This window comes from Microcebus murinus, chromosome 16 (assembly GCF_040939455.1).
Source record: "Microcebus murinus isolate Inina chromosome 16, M.murinus_Inina_mat1.0, whole genome shotgun sequence".
Lineage (NCBI taxonomy): Eukaryota > Metazoa > Chordata > Mammalia > Primates > Cheirogaleidae > Microcebus > Microcebus murinus.
Genome location: NC_134119.1, coordinates 10,892,076 through 10,916,349, shown reverse-complemented (window position 1 = coordinate 10,916,349; position 24,274 = coordinate 10,892,076). Strand labels below are relative to the sequence as shown.

The window sequence follows — 24,274 nt, the reverse complement described above, 5'->3', positions numbered from 1 at the left end:
CTCCCTGTGTGTGACCAAGTCGAGTGTGGGCCCCTCTGAGCGAGGGGCCGGCGTGAAGACGAGAGTCGCACGCGTGGGGCCCAGCCTGCCTGCGTGTCAGCCACGTTCCGGGCATCGGGGACACGCCAGCGACACAGAGAGAAACTTCTGCCTGTGCGGGGCTGACGGACTGGCTCCCAGGCCCCTTCGGAGTCGCCCCGGCGGCCTGTTCCTCCGTGCCCGCTGGCCGGCCGTGGGGGCGAGCCGGGGCCCCCGGGCTTCCTTCTCCTCGAGCCTCTGATGCCAGCGAGCCCCTCTGGCCGGGCCCCCACAATAACAGCGGCTGACGTTTGCTGAGCACAGATGGCGCCAGGGCTGCTCTGAGCCCGGGACTCTCGGCAGTGAGCGAGCCCACCAGGGTGCCTGGCGGCGCGGCTCTGCGAGGGCAGAGACGCTGGGGCTCTGCTCACTGCTCGCTCCCCCGGTCCGGACCAGGCTGTCTGGCCGGAGCCTTCATCTCCCTGCCCCCCTCTGCCAGGGGGACAGCAGCCACAAGGTGGCTTGTGCCGGCCACAGAGGCCCTGCCGGGGTTCGAGGCTGGGAAGGGCGTGGGTTTGCTGGTGGCCCGCCAGCTGCCACCTGGGCTGGCCCTGCTGCGTGGCCCTGAGTCACAGCCCTGTGTTCTGGGAAGCCGGCTGTGCTCGGGGCACCCGTGGGGCCCCATTCACAGCGGAGCACACCCTGCCTCCCTGCCCACCTCCTGCCTCAGCCCAGGGACAGGCGGGCCCTCTGAGTGGGTTCCCAGACCGGAACTCACTTCCCAGCCCACTGTTGGGGGCCGGGGAGGGCACCTGTGTGGTCCCAGAGACACATTTCTGCCTCCTCTCACTGAGCCCAAACCTGCCCTTCCCAGCTACCCGGACGCATTCGCTGGCAGGTAAGGTACTGAGCTCCCCGTCACTGGAACACTCCAAGCCTAGTCTGTCAGAGGTGCTGAGGGGCATTCCTGCAGCAGGTGGGGCCTGGTGCTGGAGCATGTGACTTCCAAGACCCTAAACATCTTACTCAGGTTCTTGTGTCTGAACACTTGCTGTGAGCAAGTGCTACAGAATCCAAAAGGACACGGAGCGAAAAGCAATCCCGCCCTCCCCCGCCCCAGGCTCTGACTGCCCCCCCAGAGCGGCCACTGCGAGCCGGCGACTTCCCCAGAGCCCACGTATGCGCCTACACGCAGACATGCACATTGAGCTCCCGCACCACCCTGCCACGCGAGTGGCGCCGGTTTATTCACACCCTGTTCTTCTCGGTTTTGTTTTTCAATTTGCTTGACGACTTATCTTGGAGACTGTTCTAGATCAGCACACAGAGCTGCTTCCTTCTTCTTACCTGGCCACTTGATACCCCGCCTTTTTTTTTAAATCGATAACTCATTTGATTAAAGGAATTTTCAGCCCTGAATTCTGTGGTTTTGGATCTGCAGTGTCCTTCGCTCTCATGGTGGCCTGAGAAAATCTTCAAAGTGTGGCTGGGGACGATAGGCTCCTTCCACATCTGTAGGGATTTCTGTGTCTGTTTTTGGTTGAAATTGTGTCAGAGAGAGAAACAGGAAGATTCCCACCCACATCCCTCCTCACCAGGCATTGGGAATCCAGGGGTGACCCCGTAGGCATCAGCTCTTCTACCTGTGGTGGAGGAGGGACTATTGCACAGGGCCTTGAGGGATGCATAGGAGTTCATATGGAGATGGGCCTGAATGGGAACAGAATGAGGAGCAAAACTACCTGGTAGATGCAGAAACTACAACTAGCATCCATTTGCTGAGCGCCTACTATGTGTCGGGCACTGTACTAAGTGCCTCGCAAGTGATAGCTGCATTTGAACTCCTGACAGTTCTAGGCTCTTATCACCCCCAATTTATAAATGGGTAGATCGAGGTGCAGAAAAGCATGGTCACTTGCTCACGGCAGCATAGCTACAAATATTGAAGCCTGGATTTGAACCCAGACAGCTTGAGCTCTCGGCTGTTCTAGTCCTCCACAAGGGTAAAGGGGAGAGTTGGTGAGTTCTCGAATGTGAGAACTTGACCTTTTGACCTTCCCAGCCCAGGTCCCGCCCCTGCTCTGAGGCCTTTGGTGGTTCCTCACTGGCCTGGCCGCCCTCCTCGCCTCCTGCGGAGCGGGTGCCCGGGCCGCAGCGGGCCTGGCTGGGTGCGCTGGAGGCCGCGGGACTCCCTGAGTGGCGGGAGGGGCCTCAGACAGTAATCATGGAGCCAGGAGCAGCTGGGAGCGCATACCCTGGCCTGTCCCCACGACAGGGGCTGGGTGTGGCTGCAGATGGGACTGGCCCTCTAGGCTTTGGCCCCGGGGGTTCTGTGTCCCACGCACTGTGGCCCAGCCCCTCTGGGTTCCCGGGGGGAGCGGGCGTGAGCAGCCCCTGGCCTGGAGGACTGTTCCCATGTGTCCCCGATGGACATGGGGCCTTCTTAAGTCCTACCGACTCTGCAATGTGGGATTCATCACCCCTGCTCTGCAGATGAAAAAACGGAGGTTCAGAGAGGTGAAGTGACTTGTCCAAGGCCACACAGCGAGTAAAGGGCAGAGCCAGGACATGAATCCAGACCCCGGGGTTGACTCATAACCAGCCACACTCCTGCCTCTGTTCACGAGGATTTCCACCCTGCCTGCCTCTTGGCGGGGGCTTAATCTCTCTCTCTCTCTCTGTCCTCACCTGGTCTTCAGGAAAGGGGCAAGGAGCCATTGCCCGCGGAGCTGGGTGCTGCGCCAGGGGTCGGAGGGGCCTGTGGGCGGCCTGTGCCCTCCCCCCAGCGCCAAGACACAGGCCCGTTCCCTGCTCGCTTCTCCCGCAGGAGGGGGAATAATGGCTGGTTCAAATGTCAGGCCTGCTCCGTGCTGGCGGGGAGACTGGTTGAGCAGGTCTGGGGGAGGGACGGAGGGAGGAAAGTATTAATAATTGCAAAGCAGCCGGCCCCACCGCAGGCCTGGAGAGGTGTCTGTGTGTGTCTCGGAGGTGCGGGGTTCGGGGTGCTGGCCCTAGGGACCCAACCCTGGCATGGGGGGCAGCCCGGGGCCCGCACAGCTTCCCAGAGGCCTGTGTGGGTGAGGGGTGACAAGGGCCAGACTCCCTGAGCTGAGACACATCCTGTCCTCCCCGCCTGCCATCAACCCAGGGAAGAGAGATCCTACAAAAGGAGGAGGAAAGAGCCTACTATGTGCCTTCAGGAAGCATCTCATTAGGTGCTGGATTTAATCCTCACAACAACCGGATGAGGTTGGCATTGCTATTGTCTCCACTGGACAGTCAGGGAAACTGAGGCACAGAGCGGTTAAGGCTGGGATTTGAACCCAGGAGGTCTGAGTGCCGCTGGGCTGTCCTTAGCCTCCAGTGGCACTGTCCTTGGTGGTGTCCCCACTGTGCGGGGGGGGGGGGGCGGAGGGACGCCCCAGCCTGGGAACAGCAGCACACTCCCTGCTACCCCACTTGGAGGATGGGAGTAGGTCTGAGGCTTCTCTGAGCCTCAGTTTCCTCATCTGTAGAATGGGAACCAGAGTTCCTTCCTCCAGGGTCAGAAGGCAGCTGGCGGGAGGAGGGGAGGAGGTGAGGGCGGGTTTGCTGCCTGTCCCTCCACCAGCGTCCTTTCCCTCCTCCTGTCCCCAGCACGCACCCAGGGGCTGACCAGCAGCCACGAGCGCCGTGGTCAGCCAGGACTCCCGAGCCCCGGGGGCGCCTAACCCGGAGCCGGGCTCTGGAGAATTCCTCAGCAACGTCCTGTGCGTGATCAGTTCACGCTTTAACTGGAGACGGGCTGGGATGCTGGAACGTGAGGCAGGGTTTCAGGGCGCAAACCGTGGGACTGCTGGGGCCTCCAGCCGGCCTCTGGGCTCGGGGCTAGCTGCCACCTGTGGCCCGACACGCCTGCATCGCGTGCCGTGGGGCCCTGGGACCAGCTGTGGGGTACCTGCCGGGCGTCCCCTTCTCAGCTGGCCCCGATGGGCTGATAAGACCAGCCCGGGAGGAGGAGGCGGCCGTAATTACAGGCCTCCGTGGTGGTGGCGGGCGAGTCATGAGGTGGGGGTGACTCAGACGATTGCCCCACCGGCAGAGCGGGGGCGGGGCCGCCCATGCGCCCCTCACCCAGCTGGCCTGCGATGGCCTGGGCACCCTGGGGAGAGGCCCTGCCAGGGTCTCACCCTTGGGCCCGTGACCCGGGCCCCTGTGCCACTTGGCATTCGCAGGGCTTGGCGTGGCGCTGGGGCCGGGCACGGCTGGGTTTTCCCCTTTCTCTGTCCCGGGCGTCGGCTTCTGGGAAGCGGACTCGGGCCCAGGGGCGCTGAGCCGGGCCGCGCCGGGCCTGGGCCGAGAACCCCAGGCTGGCGGCCCCGCAGCGGCCAGAGCCCGGGAATCCCGCAGGGCGGTTTCTAGAACTGAGTGTCTCCAGGTTCAAGGATTCAGGGATTAGCAGATCTGTAGAATTACAGATTTGTAAAACCATGGAACTGGTTACAATTGGTTACAGAGAATTCATATATCTGTTGAGTCAGAGATTTTTTTGAAAAAAAAAAATCCCAGCAGCTGAAGAGTTAGGGGTAAATTGCCTTGGTGCCTTCAACTTGCTTCCTCGTGGATCAGAAAAAAAGAAGGGGAAAAAAGTATAAATGTCCGTGTTTCTCATTTCATCTCCTAGAGAGAAAGCACACAGACGGGAAGTTAACAACTGGTACATTGAGCTGTTCATTGTACTATTCTTTTGACTTTCTATGGGTTTAAAATTTGTCCAAATAAGAAGTTGCGAAAAAATAAAATAGGGAATGCAATGTGAACATCAACTAGAGCATTACAAACTATGCAGCTTGGTGAGCTTTAATATCATCACTTTCTGCATCTGTGCATCTGTGATTCTCTTCGTTCATTCACTGTATTTTTTATTTACGCGCTTTGGCAGAGCACCTACGTGTTCACCAGGCAGGAAACTGCTCTGAGGCTTCACGAATATTAACTTGTTTCACTCTTACAACATTTCTGAGGGCATTATGAACGTAACTCATTGACTCTCACGACAGCCCCATGAGGAGGGTGCTGCTATCATGCTGACTTTCACAGATCGGGAAACTGAGGCCCAGAGCGGTGGAGGAATGTGCTCGAATCGTGCTCCACGTGTTTTTAAGCCTTTGCTGTGTGCCAGGCGCTGTGCTGGACTCTGGGGACAGAGCAGTGACCAGCGCAGACATTGTCCCTGGCCTGGGGGAGCTCGGCAGGGGAGACAAATGACGAACCGATGAGGAGGACCGCCACGCGGTCAAGGAGGGGAGTGAGCCTGCTGCTTCCATGGAATGCAGGGGTGGGAGTCCCTCTCGAGCAAGCAGGTAGGGCCCTCTGAGGAGGAGGAGGCCTTTTGCCTGAGGCCTGAAGGGTGAGGCGGAGGCTGGGCTTGAGAGGCGTGCCTGTCACTTGCCCGGGCTGTGCCCTCTGCCTGCAGCGCCCTGTCCCACTCCTCTGTGCCACGCTCCGACCCACCGGTCCAGGCCCGGCCGGGCAGGTGCCTGCTCTGGAGGGGGAGGCGGACTGTGGCTTCCCCGGCCCCCAGGGGACTCTGTCCTCCCTCCCTTCTTCTCTTCCTCCTGTTCTCAGAGCAGACCTTGACCGTGGGAAGCCTCCACGAGCTGGGGTCTCACCCAGCCCCGAGTGGGAAGTGCAGTCACCTCCTGGGAAGGAGATGGAGGCCCAGAGAGGTCAAGAGACTTGCCTGAGGATGCACAGTTAGCAAGTGTCCAAGGGGGAATTTGCACTCAGGACTTACAGGCTGCGTTTTGGTTATTGGTTTGCCTGCCCTCCTCTCCGCCCACCCTGGGCCTCTTGAGGGCAGGTGCGGGCTACTGGAGTCAGCCCTGGGCCCAGCATCACCAGGCCCTGGGCCTGGGCAGCTTGGAGAGGCTTGTGGGATGATTTTACCTTTGTACATGTGTAGGCGGCTGTGTCCCCAACGCTGTGCCCACCACAGCTGTGTCCTCATTGGCTCACACCAGGCTGAGAGCATGACCCCGAGGGAAGGGCTATGCCCGGGCCCTGGGGTTAGCTGTGCCCCAGCGAGAAGGCTCCCAGAGGGACCGTGTGCCTGCCTCCACCCTCTGTCCCCTTCCTCCCCTCACCCAAGCTGGCACGGTGCCCAGCCTGGCTCACATGGGCTGCTCTGCCCAGGGTGGGGCTGGGAGGAATGCAGGGGCCCAGACCCCTGTCCCCAGCAGACATCAATCTCTGGGGTCACTGAGCAGATGGAGAAACTGAGTCTGTGCTGAGTCAGGCTGCCCACAGCCACCCACACGTGTGCCTGTGTACACGCGTGTGTGGATACAAATGAGTGTATACAGGAGTACCTCCCCTGTTCAAATCCCACCCTGCTACTTCTCAGCCTTGCTGAGATACTGCAACTCTCTGGGCCTCAGTGTTCAGATCTGGGAAATGGGGTTATAGACTGAAGCCCGGGGAGGCTTGAGGCTGGTTTAGCCTCCTTGGCCCCTCCCCTGCATGGTGCCCAGGGACCAGCCCTGGGGGTCCAGGAGAGGGTCCAGTGTGCCTGGCTTCCCTGAGCCCCCGTGGACATCAGGGTCCCACTTGGGGCGAGTGGCCTGTGTCGCCCACCACTGTACTGGGCTGGTCCCGACTCCTCACTCCCCAAGCTGGCTCCGGCACTGACGGGCACGAGGCCAGGGTTCCCAGTGCTGGCCCCAGGGGCCCCACCAGGTGGTGGGACAGGAAAGGTATTTAGAAGGTTCTGCCGTGGACAAGGGGTGTGTGTGCGGGAGGGGCAGGGCTTGGCTCCCTCCCTGTGTCTCACACTGGGGAACTTGGTAGTGTGCAAGGAGCCCAAACACTGGGGTCCCCAGGCTGTTTCAAGGCAAGCTCTACCCTTTGGGGCTCTGAGGCCTGGGAGCCTTGGTCTTCTCACGTGCAGAATGGAGACCATAAAACCCCCTGAACCAGGGAGGAGGCAACAGCACAGTGGCTGACATGTAGTAGGTGCTCAATAAACGCCTGGCATGTAGTAGGTGCTCAATAAACGCCAGCTATCCAGATGCAGACTAGAGCCCTGCTGAGGATTTCTATGACTCCAGTTTCATTCATTCATTCTCTCATCTATTTAAGCAGTGTGTGTCGGGACCTACGTCAGGCAGGGCAGAGCGTCGAGATCACATCACAGAACAAAGCAGACATGATCCTCGCCGGCGTGGAGCGGACAGTCTGCCGGGACGGGCAGATGCTGGGCAAGCAAACGGCATCACTGCAGATCGCGGTAAAGGCTGAAAAGGAAATAAAGCAGGGAGAGTGACCGGGGACTTCTTTAAATAGGGCAGCGAGGGAGGCCCTCCTGGAAAGCAGCCGTGACCTACGAGAGGGGTGCTGAGGGGAGGAACGCAAAGGCAAGGCCCTGAGGTTGGAACAACGCAGGTGGGTTCAAAGAACAGCAGGCGGCCAGCGTGGCAGGAGCAGGGTGAGTGGAAGGGAGAGGGTTGGAGAGAGACGAAGGGAGTGGATCCTGCAGGACTTCGAAGGCAGGGTGGGAATTTGAATTTCATTCCAAGGGCAATTATTATAAACAAAGACCAAGGTTATGAGTGACTACAATACGCAAAATGCAAACTCATTGTGATTCACTTCCAGCCCAGAGCTTGGGCACCTAGCAAACTTGAAGAAAAGCACCTGCACACACCTCCACCACAGCTTGCTTTTTACAAAGAAACACAAAGGCATCTCAATTTGTTAAATGCAATTTGTTAAATGCAAATTCAGTGTGTTATAGACAAATGTGAGTTTGTTAGTTGCGAATGCAGCCATCGTCCCCGGACTCCAGTGCTTGTGGGAAGAGCAAGGTGGCCCGGGGAGGAGGCGTGATATCACCAGCCCTGATTTCAGCAGCACAGTGTCAACTGGGGAGGGCTTGGAAGATCAGCTGGTCCAACCCCCTGACTCCCAGATGAGGAACCTGAGGTCCAGACGAGGGGAAGTGAGTGGCCAAAGGTGAACTGTGAGTCAGAGACAAACTTGCACCCAGGTCCCCTGACTCCTAACCCAGACTTTCTGAGAAATGGGTGTCTTGCCATGTGCTTACCCTTTGCCCTTTCGTCCCGACAGTGTCAGCTGTCCTTGGGGCCAGGAAGGAGATATGGGGGGTGGCAGAGGTTTGGGGTCCACCGCTTACTTTACCGCAGAGTTTCTCGTCTGAGGTGCTACAGGCGTGTTGAACCAGAGAATTCTCTGTTGCAGAGGCCGACCTGGGTGGTGTCTTTGCACCATTTCTCAGACGGGAGCCCGGAGCTGGAAGCAGGGCAGAGGGATGCCGTTCGAGGCGATGGAATTGGAAGAAAGGAGGGAAGAAAGGAATTTAACCCAGACGGAGTGATGACTCCTGCGGGCTTGAGCCCACAGTGGCAGTGCCGCGCGTGGAGGCGAACGGCAGGCTTCTGTAGGGTCAACTGGCCAAACGGCTACTCCAGTGTCAGGAGAATGGGCCCTTCGGCTCGAGGCGCGATCCCAGCACAGACAGAGTTTCACAAATGGGCGCGTCCCATCGAGCCAGAGGCGAAACCACCGGGATCTGGAAACCTGAGGCTGGGATCCACGGAACGACAGGCGCAGGGACAGAGACTCCAGCGTGCAAGACGCACCGGCCAGGTGTGAAAAGTCATTCCATGAACTGCGGGCGAGTGGGCAAAAGCATATTGGAAAAAGAATCCAGTCGCTAAGAATAGACATTATCTAGCACCCTGGGAGGCTGAGGCGGGAGGATCGCTTGAGTTCAGGAGTTCCAGACCAGCCTGAGCAAGAACGAGACCCCGTCTCTGCTAAAAACAGAAAAACTAGCCAGGCATGTGGCTCGCACCTGTAGTCCCAGCTACTGGGGAGGCTGAGGCAGGAGGATTGCTTGAACCCAGGAGTTTGAGGTTGCTGTGAGCTATGATGATGACACTGCGTTCTACCCAGGGCGACAGAGTGAGACTGTCTCAAAAAAAAAAAAAAAAAAAAAAGGAAGAAGAAACTGAACTGCCTTCCTCACTCCCTCCCTTAAAGAAAAGGAATAGACATCATTCTTAATGTCCTCTTAAAATAAAGCAGTTTTAGATGAGTCGGAAAAGGGAAAAGGCAGTACGTCACACCCGGCTCCCCCTGTTAGTGACACCTTGCACTGCTGGTGCACGCCCCAGGGTGGGCGCGTTATTGCCAGCTAAAGTCCAGAGCTATTCACGTTTCCCCAGCTTTCACCTAACGTCCTTCCTCTGCTCCAGGATCCCGTCCAGGATGTCACCTTACACTTACATGCCCTGTCCCCTTAGGCTCCTCTTGTCTGCGACAGTTTCTCAGACTCCCCTTGTTTCTGATGACCGTGGCGGCTGGGGAAGCGGGTCCCGGGTTTGCAGGCTGCCCCTCTACTGCGGCGTGTCTGCTGGTTTTCACGGCGAGACTGCGGCTGTGGGTTTTCGGGAGGAAGGTCTCAGAGGTGAGATGCCCTTTTCATCGCAGCGTATGGAGGGTACGTACCATCAACGTGACTTTCCACTGCTGCCGTTGACCTTGATTGCCCGGCCCAGGTTTTTGCTTTTTCCTCTTTCCGTAGTGTACGCTTTGGGAAGAAGCCACCGTCTGCAGCCGACACCTTCGGAGTGAGGACTTACGTGCCCTCCTTTAGAGTGGAGTTGCTCAAAATTGCTCCACCTTTGGCCTGTGGGGACTCGTTCCCTTGGCGCCTGCCCCTTTGGCAGACCCCGTGGACGCGGTTTTCTCTGAGCACGACCTCGCTTCCTGGCACTACAACTTGCTCCAGGTTCCTCTTGTATATTTCCTGCCATAATCCTAGGGTCGGCCATTTCTCCAAGGAACCTTGGTTCCTTTCATTGGAGAATGGTGTTAGAAACCAAAATCTGGGGGCCAGGTGTGCTCATTGCCACTGGGGTGTCATTGCTTTTAGATCTTTTCAGCTGATAGAGCAAAGAAGCATACGTGTGCATACTAACCTGAGCATGTATACACGTCTCTACATTTTCTATATGCAACATCTGTAGTTATATTTAGCCAAACGCGAGTTCCTACGGATGTCTCCAGAATCCATTATGTTTCATAATGTGATTCGAAATAGTGCTGTGTCACTAAATTGATAAGCTTAATTATCACCGCCACTTACTGAGCGCTTGTTTCGCCCCCAGAGCTTTCTGAGAGCTCACCAGGCATCCCCTCCTTTAGGCCGCACGTACAGCAGCCCTAGACATTGGTTCCCTCCTCAACCCCACTTTACAGATGAGGAAACAGAGGCACAGAGAAGTTAATGCCTTACCCAGAGTCTCCCGCCCAGTAAGTGGTGAAGGGAAGCGGGCCCAATCGCCAAACATTAAAACGTATCTACATGTTGCATTAAATAGAATTTATGCGCAACTAAGAAAAGAAGTCACCTTATGGTCGAATGGTTGATGTAGCATTATATTCCAAAGGCATTTAGCTTAAATGTTGCGATTTCCTTTAAAGGCAGGACATTTGTGTTTTGATTCTCCAACATTCTCTGCTCGCGGCTGTGTTGTCGCTGACAACCAGTGGATAGAAGGTCTCAGGCACGCGCTGTTACCTGTCCATCCAGCCGCCTTGCAGGTACCTCGACACCTCCCCCAGCCAGCTCTGATGGGAGTCACAAGGACACAGCGTCTTCTGCACGTCCCAGGCAGCTCAGATCCCAGAGGGCCAATGGGGACCGAGGGGAAGCGTGGTGGTGGTGGTGGGGCCGAGGCAGAATCTGGAGTGACCTGCTGCGTCTCTTCTTCCAAGGCTTCTTGGGTGGCCCTGTCCTGGCCCCCAGTGTGGCCTGGGGTGACCCAACCCAAGGCCCCCCCTGCTCCTCCTCACACAAGGGCCCCTCCTCTCAGACCCACGGCCCAGACTCTTCCACCTCCTCCAGGAAGCCTTCTCTGCCTGCCCCATCCCCAATGATGTCCTCGTTCCCAAGCCTAGGCCGAAAGTCTCGGGCAAGCATGTGGTTCTTTGGCCTGCACAGTGCTTTCTAAAATTCTGATTTGGTTGCCAGCTTTGAATAGCAAGAAATTTCACATAAAAACATGGACACCCAGCTTCTCTCATGAATGTCGAAAGCCCGACAGCCCCAGGCCCACGGTCCTGCCGGCCAGCTCTCACCTGTGCCTCGCACACAGCAGGTGCCCAGCCGATGCTGGCGGCATGCAGGGACCCGGCACACTCAGTGTGGAACACTGGCTTTGGAGGCACACAGGCCTGCTTTGCCCCTTCCTGGCCATGGGAAGCTCAGCCTTAGTTTTCTCATCTGGAAAATGGGCTTAAAAGAGAGCCTCCTTCATGGGGTGTTAGGAGCATTTATTTTATTTTATTTTATTTTATTTTTTGAGACAGAGTCTCCCTTTGTTGCCCAGGCTAGAGTGAGTGCCAGGGCATCAGTCTAGCTCACAGCAACCTCAATCTCCTGGGCTCAAATGATCCTCCTGCCTCAGCCTCCCGAGTAGCTGGGACTACAGGCATGCGCCACCATGCCCGGCTAATTTTTTGTATATATATTTTTAGTTGGTCAATTAATTTCTTTCTATTTTTGGAAAAGACGGGGTCTCGCTCAGGCTGGTTTTGAACTCCTGACCTCGAACAATCCGCCCGCCTCGGCCTCCCAAGGAGCATTTCATGAGCCGAAACTTGGGGTGGGCGTAGGCCAGGCCAGGCACTCGGGGAGCCTGGATCAATGACATTTCCTTTTCTTTCTTGTTCTCCTTGTTTATTTTCCTTGCTTCACTCCCTCTCATTTCCTGATGGCTCTGCCCATCTCCAATGTATCTGTCCATCCGTCCGTCCGTCTGTCCATTCCACAAATGCCTACTGCGTGCCAGACACAAAGAGGACCCCGTCGCAGCTCTCAGAAAACTCTTCCTGGTCTGGCTGGGGAGGGACACATTTATTCACTCACTCATGCAACAAATGTTTACTGAACACCTGCTGTGCGCCAGGAGTTGTTCAGACGTTGGGGAAACGGCAGGTGACAAAACAGACAGAGTCCCTGCCGTCACGGGCAGGTGATGAGGCCCATGATGGCAGACAGAATCTATCAGTGGCAGACGACAGGAAGCCCATATGTCAGGTAGCACTGGGTGCTGGGCAGAGAGATCACAGGTGTGGCGCGGGGCTGCTGCGTGGAGGGCCGCCCGCACCCTCCTTGCGTGTGCACTCCACGCTGTGAGCAGAGAGGCCGGGTAGCTAGCTGGCTCTCAGGTAAGAACATTCCATGAAGAGAGAACCAGTGCAAAGGCCCTGAGGCAGGCACAGCCTGAGTGTTCCCGGGCAGTGGGGAGGTGTGATGGGAGGGGAGTGAGTTAATATTTCCGTGATGTTAGAATTCTTCCTCCTCCTCCTCTTCCTTTTTCTCTCTCTCTCTCTTTTTTTTTTTTTTTACAATGAGCCTCTTAATTTTGTAATCCAAATACACAATTCATAAAAATAGAAGTGCTAATGATATCTGGGAAGCCCTTGGCAAGCTGCTGGTCCACAGGAGCAGCGGCTGCTATTCTTACCATTTTTTCTTCTCATTTCCGGTAGAAATGAATCACTTACTTCCAATGTTTCCTAAAGTGGCAATGGGCCCTCGGGCCTTCTCGCTGGGGAGCGTCTCTGCCCCCCATTCTGGAAGGGGTTTCTGGAAGGTGAGTGTGGGGGGCGGGTGGGTGTGGCTGGCACGGGAGGGTGCATGTTCCTCCTTCCTCCCGCCCGCCCCTCTCCTTCCCTCCTCTTCTCCTCTCCGTCTGCAAGCCCTTCTGTGGCAGGAAGCGCCCAGTCCCGGAACTCTCTGGAGCCTTTGCGAGGCAGGCGGGGGTGGGCGCAGCACGCCACATGGAGGGGATCGTGGGTGCCCAAGGAGGAGAGTCGTAGAAACAGGGCCCTGTCCCACCTGAAGGCTCCAGGCTTTGGGTTCCTTCATAGCCACACCCCTGGCCCCGGGACGCAGCCTGGTCCATTCCAGTCACCCTGCCCGCACCCCTGCAGTCACCTCCTGCCTGGGCCCCCACTTCCACTCAGGCCCCCCACGCAGCCATGCGGAGACCCCATCCCTCCCCGCTCGGAGCCCCCACCTGCTCAGAGGCCCCGCGAGGGCCCCAGCAGCCTGCCCTGCCCACCCTGGCAGTGGGGCTTCCTGACACCCCGAGCCCTTTGCTACGCACCCCTGGGCACATCCCGCAGAGCCTCAGTCCCAGCAGCGAGCGGGACGTGGTCGCACCGCGGTGCCCAGTGCCTGGAACAGTGTCGGCGTGCGATATGCAGTCGGTGCTCAACCTGTGCTTAGTGGAGGAGGGAGCCTCGGAGGTTTACAATCAGACCTTGGAACCTTTGCAAGATCTCAGAGTTCAAGACTGGGGGCTCCTCCCTGCCCTCTCCCCTGCCCTCCCCCTCCCCTCTCTTCTCTCTCCTTCCTCTCTGCTGATGTCTCCCCTCCTCCTCCCTGTCCCTCCTCCTCTCTGTCCTCCTCTCTGCCTCCCTCGCTCCTCTGGCTCCTCCCCTACCTGTCCTCCCCTCTGTCACCCATCACTCCTGCCTCTGCGTCCCCAGCCGCCCTCCGCCCCACCCAGGGCCCCATCCAGCTGGGGCAAGGCCGGCCCCTGGCTGGCGCTGGCTGGGAGCCGCCTGCACCCTCCTTGCTTGTGCACGACTCGCAAAGTCGATAAGCTCTCTGCTCTCTGAGCTCAGACTTCCTCGTCTCTCCAAAGAGAATAACAATTTCTGGGATTTCCTTTATTTCTATTCTAAATATGCTTATTACTCTATTGGCTCACGTGTGTGCCGGCCCAGGCGAGGCGTGTTCCTGGCTCGGGCATGGCCGCTGTCGGCCCCCGGCTCGGCACACAGTGGGCTCTTTCTGCCCAGCCAGGCCTCCCTTTAGAAACTTGACCTCATCCAGCTGCCTCCAGACACAGGGCTATTGCAGGTGCTGTTCCCTCTGTCTGGGATGCTCTTCCCTTTGTCTTCAGCCTAGTTAAACACCTACTTCCGATTCTGGCAAACATCACCTCCTCCAGGAAGCCCTCCCTGATGCCTGCCCCCCTGAGTCAGGTCACCCTGTTAACCACCTTTTGTCACTTAGCACAGTTGTAATTATTTATTTGCTCCGGGCCCAGCGTGGCTCTCTGCCCCATCGTCTGAGCTTATGTCTCCCCAGGAGGGAAGTCGGTAGGCCCAGGCCCCGAGTCAGCAGGGCTCTGCTTCCCTCCTGGCACTTTCTCTGGGGCAGTTGAGGGCCGGCTTCCTCCGAGGGGCCCTAAACTCAGGGGTGCCAGATGGTGGGGAGGCGGGCCAGTCCTCTCCCCAGCCCTGTCCCAGTCAGCTAGCATTGGGCAGCTTCTCTCCAACTCTGTGTCAACCCCGGCTTGAGCCACCACTGACACATTCTCCTGCCCCCCGCCTCCCCTGGAGAAGCCAGAGGGAGCTTTCCAAAACCCGCGTCTGACCTCCACGCCGCCATGCTCCAGACTCTTCCATGGCTCCCTATTACTCTCTGAATAAAGCCCAGCCCCCCAGCCAGCTACAAGCCCTTTGGGGCCTGGCCTGGCCCTTTCCCCTCATGTCCCAGCCAGGCCCGGCTCTCCAGCCCTGCGGTCCCGCCAACTGGATGGAGGCCGCAGCGCCGGCTCCCTCCCCTCCTCCCGAGCGCCTGCGTCTCCCCTTCGCTTCTCCTTGCAGCCCCCACGTGTGGGAGCCGGCCACAGCCCCGGGTCATCTTGCTTCCTGTCTGTCTCTCCCGCTGGGACGGCAGGTCCCCGAGGGCAGGTGCCTCTGCCAGTCTCGCTCCCTGCCGTGAGCCCAGCGAGCGAGCCCAGGCCCGAGTGGCTCTGGGAGTTGGGCGGGCCTGGTCTGAGTTCTGGCTCAGACACCTCCTGGCTTTCTCCTCTTTGGGCCTCAGTTTTCTCATCTGGAAAATGGGGGGGGGATGTAGGGTTGGGGTAAGGGCAGAATAAAAGCTTGTGTGTGAGTGTGCAGTGCCTGTATGTGTTTCGAGGGGGAAAAAGAACCAAAGTAAAAACCCCGGACTCGGCTCCGTGCCGCCCACACCGCGGAGTGTCACGCAGCCACCACGCGGCGCAGCTCTACCGGGCGCGTGTTTGCTTCTTCGCTTCTGATTATCGTTTGTTACAGTGCAAGTATTCTTTCCTCTGGAATTCAGTTTTAATTGAAAAGTTCACAGGACATTGTATAGAGTATCCGACCTTTGTTTTAAGAAGGAGGAGGAATATACACGTGTATGTTGCATACGTTTTCAAATTGAGGTAGAATTCACACAACATAAAAGCAACCACTTTAATGAACCATCAGTTAAACTGACCGTTTTAGAGCGAACAATTCAGCGACACTTGGCTCACTCACAATGGTCTACAGCAGTCAGCTCCGTCTGGTTCCAGAACATTCCCATCACCCTGACGGAGAGACGCACCTGTTACTCAGTCACGCCCCGCTCCTGCCTGCCCCAGCGCCCGCCAGTGCCCGCCCGTGTCTGTCTCTATGGGTTTGTCTACACTGGACGTTTCATACGAATGGAATCATACAACATGTGACCTTTCGTGTCTGGCTTCTTTCAATTGCCTGATGTTTCCGAGGTCCCTCCACGTTGCAGCGTGCATCAGACCATTTTTAAATGGCCAGACACCGCTCTGTTGCCTGGGCAGAACGCATTTCGCCTAACCATTCGCGATTGCCAGGCAGTGGGCCGTCTTCGCCGCCTCTCGGCTGTTGGGAGAGGGCGACTGGGAGCTTCGGTGTCCGAGGCCTTGTGTGGCGTGGGGTTCTGGAACGAGAAACGCCAGATGAGGAAGAGGTGTCCGGCGGGGTCCCCAAGTGCAGAAGAAGCGCAGACACGCCGGTCCCTCGTCCAGGCAGACGCAGTCTGGAGAGGATTTTCATTCTTAGGGGAAATGTGTCAGAGCCCATTCTCGCCTTCCAACGCGGGGAAACAGGCTCTTGCAGAAAAGGGAACGCGGAAAAGAGGCCCGTGAGCCAGATCAAGCGGTGCACACAGAGCGGTTGCATTTAGACGCGTGGGGCAAGTCCCAGATCCAGTAGTTGCGAGTGTAGATGTGGGGAAACCCGACAAGATAAGCCCCACAAGTATTCTCTGTAAGCAGGGCAGGGCGGGGGCCTGGAGTGTCCCCTCCACCCCAGGTGGAGAAACTGAGGCAGGGAAGAGAGAACTCCCAGGAGGGGGTGTTCTCCAAGGAGTGTCCCCGCGCCCCCCCCCAATATAGGGCCCCATTGAAGCCCCTTGTCCTCAGGGTGTCAGAGTGAGACCTGCAGGCGGGAGCCAGATCCCTCCTCACCAGCGGTGCAGCTTGGGTTTCGAGCTCCTGTAGATGGAGCGCTCACTACCTGTGAAGCGTTTCGCATACCTGAGGGCCCGAGTCCTCTCCCAGCCCACGAGGAAGGAGCCATTCCCTCCTCTTACAGTTCAGGAAAGCAGAGCTCAGAGGGGAGCAGGTCTTCGCGCAAGGCAGGGGACGGAGCTGGACTTGAACTCAGGGCAAATCCTTAGCCATGACCTCTCCTGCCCCCGGCACAGGTTTCCTTCATCTCTCGCCCGCTAGACGCCCCTGGCTCCTGGCTCCTGGCTCCGGCTGAGGGCGCGGGGTACCCAGGCCTCCCCTCCTGGGGACAGGTCCCGGTTCAGCCTGAGCTGAGCTCTGCCACTTCCGCTGCATGAACTTGAGCGATGACTCGACTCCCCAGGCCTCAGTGTCTCCATCTGGAAAATGGGCAAAGCACAAGCCCCTCTGCACAGGGAGGCTGCGAAGGTGTGAAGAGGTGACAAGCCGGAGCTTTAGCCCGGGACCGGTGCTCGGGAGGCCACCCTGTGGGCCCTGCTGGGTTTCTGGTTTCCCCTGAGAAGCCTCCTGGGGGCCGGATCCCCAGCTGGAGGAAGGATGAGGCCCGGGGGGCCTGGGCCAGGACAATGCGAGCATTGAGTGCCTGCCAGCCCTGCTTCGGGTTTGGACGGATAATCTGGGCAGGAGCAGACGAAGGCCTGGGGGCGTCATGCGGGGGGCGTCAGGTTACCCCCCACGGCCGCAGGGCAGCTGGGGGTATTTTCCTTCCCCCCAGATTACAGTGAGAGGAGGCTCAGGCCTCGCGGAGGCCCTGGCAGGCAGGTTCCTCGCAGGAGGTTTGCAGCCCTGGCAGGGCGCCCCCGGGCTAGCGACAGCAGTTGGTAACCACACCTCCACCCGCGGGGGCTTCCGGGAGGCCAGGCCCCCGTGGACACCTCCTTCTCCACCCTCCCCGCACCCCTGAGACGCAGGCCCCTGTTACCCCCATATCACAGATGGGCAAACCGAGGCTGTTCCCTTCGCTCCTTCAGCAGAGCGGGGAGGAGGCGGTGCAGGGTCTGGAATCACGTAGGCCTGCTGGCCTCAGTTTTTCCCTCTGGAAAGTGGGCGCGGCCCCGTGCAGACCTCACTGAGCCTCGAGAATCAAGCGAGTGGCAGTGAGGGTGCAGAGGACGCCTGCTCCCCTCCTGCCTTTTTACCGGGAGGGGACCGAGCCAGGCGCTGCCATGGGGAGTGTGTCCCTGCGTCACCCTGCTCCCATCCCCCCCACCCCCCACCCCTCCCCACCCCCGGCTGCAGGGGGCCCGAGGCGTGGGCGGGGAGCTTCAGAGGAGCCGTGCGGGGCGGTTCCTGCCAGGCGACTCGGGGGACAGGGTGGGCCAGGCAGGAGGGACGGGTGGAGCAGAGTCCGGGGGCCGGAGCGCTCTGCCAGGGGTGACAGTTGTACTATGGGCTTGACGCTTAGCTCCACTGGGCCTTTGCTGTGCAACCTCAGGCAGCCCCCTGGACCTCTCTGGTCTCAGTCTCTCACCTGTGGAACGGGCACGCAAGGAGGAGACTCTGCAGGGGGCTGTTGTGAAGAGGGCAGCGCCGGGCACATATCAATGATGCCGACTAGATGTTATTTTACCGTAGCCACCTCCTCCAGGAAGCCCATCCTGACCTCTCCTGGCTCCCGAGGCCTTCTGGCTCCCCCCAGCACGGGAGCTGCCACCGCTCCACGTGCCGGTCCCCCAGCCCCGCCGGACTCCCAGGCTGGGACCCTCACGACGGCTGCACCCTGGAGCCCACCGGGAGTCTGGCACAGAGCAGGTTTGGGGCCAGCTGTCGGGTGCACGGGATCCCTGAGCGCCTACTGTGTACCGAGCCCTTCACATGCAAGTCCTCTGTTTCAGGTCTTCCTCCTCCTAGAACCTCGGCCTCGCCAGACTGGCCGTGGCAGGTGCTCGAGGAACCTGCGCCGGAACTGCTGAAGGGAGCCGCGCTGGGGGCCAGGCCTTGCAGGGTGAGCTCCTGGGGCAGCAATAACAAGAGGAAAGGCAGCAAGGATAGTTGTGACTGTTCGCTATGCTCCAGGCTCCGTGCCGAGCCTTTCGGTCCATCTACTCAACAGCCTAGAACCATTATTATTTCCATTTCACAGATGGAGAAACTGAGGCACAGGGGGGCACACTGCCTTCCTCCGCACACAGAGACCGAGAGCAAGTAGGAGGTGCCAGACGCGGAGCCCTGGGTCCCAGCTGTGTCCCTGGCCAATCCCCTGGCCTCTGTTTACCCGGCCCAACACCCAAGACGCTGCCTCTTCCGCCTGCCCGGAGTCCCCGTGCCTTCACAATGGGATTCTCTGTCTCTGCAGCTGGTTTTCATTCAAGCCCTTTGTGCCGAAAATAAAAAAATGAAAAGAAAACTTGGCTCCGCCCCGCCCCTTGGCTTCCAGGGGAGGAAGGAGGATCCCAGCTGCTGCTCTCCCTCATGCTGGGGCCCAGAGTTACCCACGGCCTGCCCGAGGTCACACAGCGGGGTTGGAGACAGGACCCTGGCCTTGGACTCCCCGTCCAGTGCTCTGCCCCTGCCCGGCCCTGCATTTGCTGTCCTGGGCTCTGTCCTCCAGGCCCGTGGGGAGCAGAGGGTGGGGGCTGACGTGCCCTGAGCCATCCCCACATTCTCAGAATCCTCACTGCACCCCTCAAGGCCCTGCCACCCCACTTAACAAGGGGGGAAACTGAGGCTCAGAGAGGTGAAGCGCCCGAGGGCACACAGCTGGGAAGTGGCGGAGTTGGGGCTCGAGCTCCCGTCCCCACTGCCGGGTCTGGCACCCAGTTCAGGGCCGCGTGGGGCAGCCCGAGCCGGGGTGGGGGGTCCTGGAGGTAAGTGGGGACCTGGGCAGGGCCGGGGCCCTGGAGCCGAGCCAGGCGGGAACAATGGGTCCTCAGAGAGGAGGCGGCCTGGCGGGCAGGGCCAGGGGCCGCAGGGCAAGGTGGCGGGCGGGGCCCAGGAGGCCGGGTCCTCCCTCCTCCTCCTCCAGCTCCTGGGTGGGGACCTGGGGACACTCCAGGTACCTCGGCTCCCAAACCGGGACAGACCCGGGCTCCAGCAGGCGGCGGGCCCGCCTTGTGCACCAGGACACATATGGCGGCGATAATCGTGCTCCCGCTCACCGAGCCCCAGCTCCAGGCCGGCACTGGCTCGGCTCTTTCCTGGGTCCCCGCCACCCGCCTGGGGGAGGGGCCGGGACTAGTGCCTTTTACAGAGGCCAATGAATGAGGCCCAGGGAGTCCTAAGCACTTGCCACACGGGACAAAGAACTTGGGGAGCCGGGGCCCTCAGAGAGTGAGCGCCCCGTTCCTGGGAGTGTGCAAGCGGAGGTGGAGGGCATGGTCAGCGCTCAGCGGGGGTGGGCGAGGTGGGTCTGAGGGGGTCCTCCCGGCACTTCCAAGTCGAGTGTGGGGCCGGGAAGCTGGGAGTTGGGGAGCAGGGAAGCCTCCCCCGGGCTGTTGTGCAGATTAGATGAGCTAATGGAGACGCCCAGGGCCTGGAGATGGGCCTGGTACAGAGTAGGTGCTCAGGGAACAAGAGCAGCCTCAGAGGAGCGCCTACTGTTTGCAGAGACAGGAACTCACACTTGCGGGCCCTGCTACGCCCTAGGCCCTGCGCCTGGAGGATTTTGACTCCTTTTTGGGCCTTTTTATCCTTCCCCCTCTCTATTTTCTCTCCTGTCTCAGGGTTCATTCCCATTTTCCTCTTGTCCCAATTAAGCCACCTTCTATGACTGGAGCAGCGGAGTTCCTTTAATTACACCTTATAACAAGAAGTCCACTGTGGGGCTGTTTCAGGATGGGTTACCTGAATTCTAGGTTAGCATTTCTTCACATCTCTTGTCCTCATGGATCCTAATGGCTGCTGTGGCACTAGACATCACATCCCACAAGATCACATCCTAACCGGGAAGAGAAGGGGATGGGCAGAAAAGGGAACTTTCTCTTCCAGGATCCCACCCCCCCTTTTTTTTAATCAAGCAGGACAATATTTCTTAGATGTCCTAGCAGACTCCCCCTGGGGTCCCATGTGACAATGGAGTCACATGTTTACCTTTAAGTCAGAAAGGAATTCCCGTTGCTGACTTAGGCCCATCAGGATTCAGCCTCTGCAGCTACTCGGAAGAAATGTGCGATCTGACGGTGACAGGAGCATGGCTGGGTGGCCACCAGCCGGAGTCTCGCTGACACCCACCCCCAGGTTGCACGGAGGGCCTGGCTGTGCGCCTCCTCTGGCTTGTCCTCATGGCCGTGTTTGGCCCCAGGCCCCTCCCCCTCCTGAGTCCCGCCCTCCCAGGCTGCAGGTGCTGGGGGTCTGGTTCTCCTCCTCCCTCCCACCCATGTTTGGGCCAGCGGCCCCTCACGCTGTCACCTGGCCCACGCCCCGTGAGCTCAGCTACGGGGTCCCTCGAGATCTTCACCAGTCTGCCTGGTCTCCATCAGTCTGTCCCTCAGCGTCTCAACGGCACGCTCCTCCCCCCATATCAGAGGGGTGTGCGTCTTCCCCAGCTCAGAACATCGCACCGCCACCTGCCTGTGGCGCCCCCTCTCTTAAACCCCCACACCTGCCCCCACACCTGCCCCCCACACCCGCCCCCTACACCTGCCCCGACACCTGCCCTGACACCTGCCCCCACACCTGCCCCCCACACCTGCCCCGACACCTGCCCCGACACCTGCCCCCACACCTGCCCCCACACCTGCCCCCCACACCTGCCCCGACACCTGCCCCGACACCTGCCCCGACACCTGCCCCCACACCTGCCCCCACACCTGCCCCCACACCTGCCCCCCACACCTGCCCCCACACCTGCCCCCCACACCTGCCCCCACACCTGCCCCCACACCTGCCCCCACACCTGCCCCGACACCTGCCCCCACACCTGCCCCCACACCTGCCCCCCACACCTGCCCCCACACCTGCCTCCCACACCTGCCCCCCACACCTGTCCCCACACCTGCCCCCACACCTGCCCCAGCAGCACGTCCCGCCTGCTCTGCCTCCGACTGTGTCCAGATTCCCACACGTCTCCCGTCCAGCGCGGCCACCGCGGCGCGCCCTGCCAGCGGGCCGACCCTCCTCCCCGCCTACCTGTGGTCCCTCCCAGCCCCCGCTCAGCGGCTGGCACCCACGCCAGTCTGCCCGCCGCCGCCCTCGGGCCTGCGCGCCCGCCTCCCTCCGAGGAAACCCAGTCCCCAGGGCCGGCTGCGGGAGGACCCTGCGCACCGGGTCCCTCCCTCCTCGCTCCTCCTCCGACCACACCAAGCCTGGGCCACGTCTCGGCCCCTGCCCTCATACCGCCTCTGCCTGGACCCTGTTTTTCTAGATCTTTCCATGATCTGCCCCGTCCCTCCCTCAGGCCCATGCTGCTCCGGGCAGAACCAGACCAGAGTCATTCTACATCCCGGCCCCGAGGTGCTGCTCTGCTGGGCCTGTCGCCCTGTCCACGCACGCGCTGGGTTCACGTGCACTGACCGGCCCTGTCACCCTGTCCACACGTGCTCGGTTCACGTGCACTGACCGGCCCTGTCGCCCTGTCCACACGCGCTCGGTTCACGTGCACTGACCGGCCCTGTCGCCCTGTCCACACACACGCTCGGTTCACGTGCACTGACCGGCCCTGTCGCCCTGTCCACACGCGCTGGGTTCACGTGCACTGACCGGCCCTGTCACCCTGTCCACGCACACGCTCGGTTCACGTGCACTGACCGGCCCTGTCGCCCTGTCCACACGCGCTGGGTTCACGTGCACTGACCGGCCCTGTCGCCCTGTCCACACGCGCTCGGTTCACGTGCACTGACCGGCCCTGTCGCCCTGTCCACACGTGCTCGGTTCACGTGCACTGACCGGCCCTGTCGCCCTGTCCACGCACGCGCTGGGTTCACGTGCACTGACCGGCCCTGTCGCCCTGTCCACACGCGCTGGGTTCACGTGCACTGACCGGCCCTGTCGCCCTGTCCACGCACGCGCTGGGTTCACGTGCACTGACCGGCCCTGTCGCCCTGTCCACGCGCACGCTCGGTTCACATGCACTGACCGGCCCTGTCGCCCTGTCCACACATGTGCTCAGTTCACGTGTACCGACTGGCTGGGTCTCCCGCGGTCTCACACGGCCTGGCCCCTGCAGCGGGGACGCCTCGCACTCGGCACAGGCCTGGTGCACAGTGGCTGCACACGCACCGTGGCTGGCCACAGTCTCCGTGGCTCCTTCGTGGATGCAGCCCGCGGGACGTCGTCTGGGTCCCGCGAGGTGACCCGGCTGAGGTCACCGCCGCCCCCTCCCGGGTGCTGCCGGGCCGCATGGGAGTTCGGGCGGGGGAGAGGCGCGCTGGGCCTCGCCCTGCCCAGAGCTGCGGCAGGCGCCGGCCGCTTGGCCACCGCTGCACGGAACCTGCAGGAGTCCGGAAGGGCCCCGGGGAGGAATGGAACTTAGGAATTGTCACGTCATGCTCGCTGTTGCTTTTGGGGACATCTTGTCCTGCGGTTTTGCTTTTTTTCCTCTTTTCTGCGAGCTGCGGAACCCATTGTTCAAACAGAAAATCCCGGCGTGGCTGGTGGCTGCACCGCCGGGGCGAGCGCGCGGGCCATCCGTAATGCGGGATCGGCCGCGCCACTTCCCCTCGGGGACTCCACAGGCAGGGCCGCCCCGCCCGGCGGGAGTGCAGTCCCCCGGAAATGCTCGGCCCGATCCTCGCACCGAGGCTGGTCCCACAGGGCCACGCTGTGGCCTGTGTCCAGAGGCCACTCGGCAGGGACAGGGTGGCGTTTAAGCTCTGGGGTCACACCCGCGGACTCGGCTCTGGGGCAGCCGCTAATCCCGCCCTCCCGCAGGGCCGCCAGGCGGTATTTTTACTTTCTGCTGAGTGTGTTCGGCTGGCCGCCTGTCAGTTAAAGTGCCCACGCCGTGGCTGCCCTGAGTGTGGGGGATGACGGGGCTGTCCTGGCAGATGTGGGGAGCGGGGGCCCCAGGCTCGGCCTCTGCCAGGTGGCCCCAGGGCCTGTCCTTAGGACACCGGGCTCGGTGGGACTCAGGCTGGAAGCCCACAGCTGAGTCCATCCCTCTGGCTCCTGGACGTGAGGCCCTGAGAGGTGGGGGAGGTGGCACTTTGGGGACCAGGAGTGGGATGGCGAGGCGGCCATTCTGGAGCAGGGGCCGGGCCAAGGCCAGAGCAGGGTGTGCCTGTCCCTTCACTCATTCTTCATTCACTCGTTTGACACGTTGATGGGGCACCTGCTCCGGAGTCAGGTGCCAGGGGACAAAAAGGAGCTGTAGCCTCGTCGGGGCGGGGGACAGTGAGCAGGTCACCCTCAGAATGTCAGTCTGTGGCTGTGACAGGCACAGGGCCACTGGAGGGCCTGTACAGGGAGAAGGAGGGTGTCGTGACTGGGGAGGTCAGGGAGGTGTCCCAGAAGCAGCTGAGTTGGGAACTGAGGGCGAGTAGAGGCCGAGTAGATGAGAGAGGGAGGAACGCAAGTTCCAGCGAGTGGGCGCAGCCTGTGCAAAGGCCCTGTGGTGAAATGGAGCAGAGTAGGAGAGTCTATTTATTATTGTTATTATTTATTTTTTTAGTAGAGACAGGGTCTCGCTCTTGCTCAGGCTGATCTTGAACTCGGGTGATCCTCCTGCCTCGGCCTCCCAGAGTGCTAGGATTACAGCCGTGAGCCACCGCGCCCGGCCTGAGTAGAAGAGTCTAAAAGGCCGTGTGGCGGGAGCTTAGAGGTGGGGGTGGAACGGGACGGGCTCCATGGGGACAACAGCCTGGCCTCGAGGCTAAAGGCCGAGGGGACCTTGGAGGGTCTGAGCAGGGAGCTGGGGGACAAGGCACCTCCGCCCGTCTGCCTTCCTGGCCTGGGCATAACTGAGCGCAGCCGCCCTGACCGCCTGCCAGGCCCTG

At 60.3% G+C, this 24,274-nt stretch overlaps 2 long non-coding RNA genes across 2 annotated transcripts; one reads left to right on the top strand and one right to left on the bottom strand.

The window, feature by feature from the left end:
- Nucleotides 1–1,228: 1,228 nt before the first annotated feature.
- On the bottom strand, nt 1,229–9,508 carry LOC142876855 (uncharacterized). Its single transcript, XR_012923683.1, has 4 exons — nt 9,307–9,508; nt 8,102–8,307; nt 7,158–7,292; nt 1,229–1,548 (listed from the first exon to the last, which is right to left on the bottom strand). It is a non-coding gene; the product is annotated as an uncharacterized LOC142876855 (long non-coding RNA).
- A 3,070-nt stretch (nt 9,509–12,578) lies between these two features.
- Nucleotides 12,579–18,709, top strand: LOC105872280 (uncharacterized). The gene is made up of 3 exons (XR_012912527.1): nt 12,579–12,683; nt 17,979–18,348; nt 18,487–18,709. It is a non-coding gene; the product is annotated as an uncharacterized LOC105872280 (long non-coding RNA).
- Nucleotides 18,710–24,274: the final 5,565 nt, after the last annotated feature.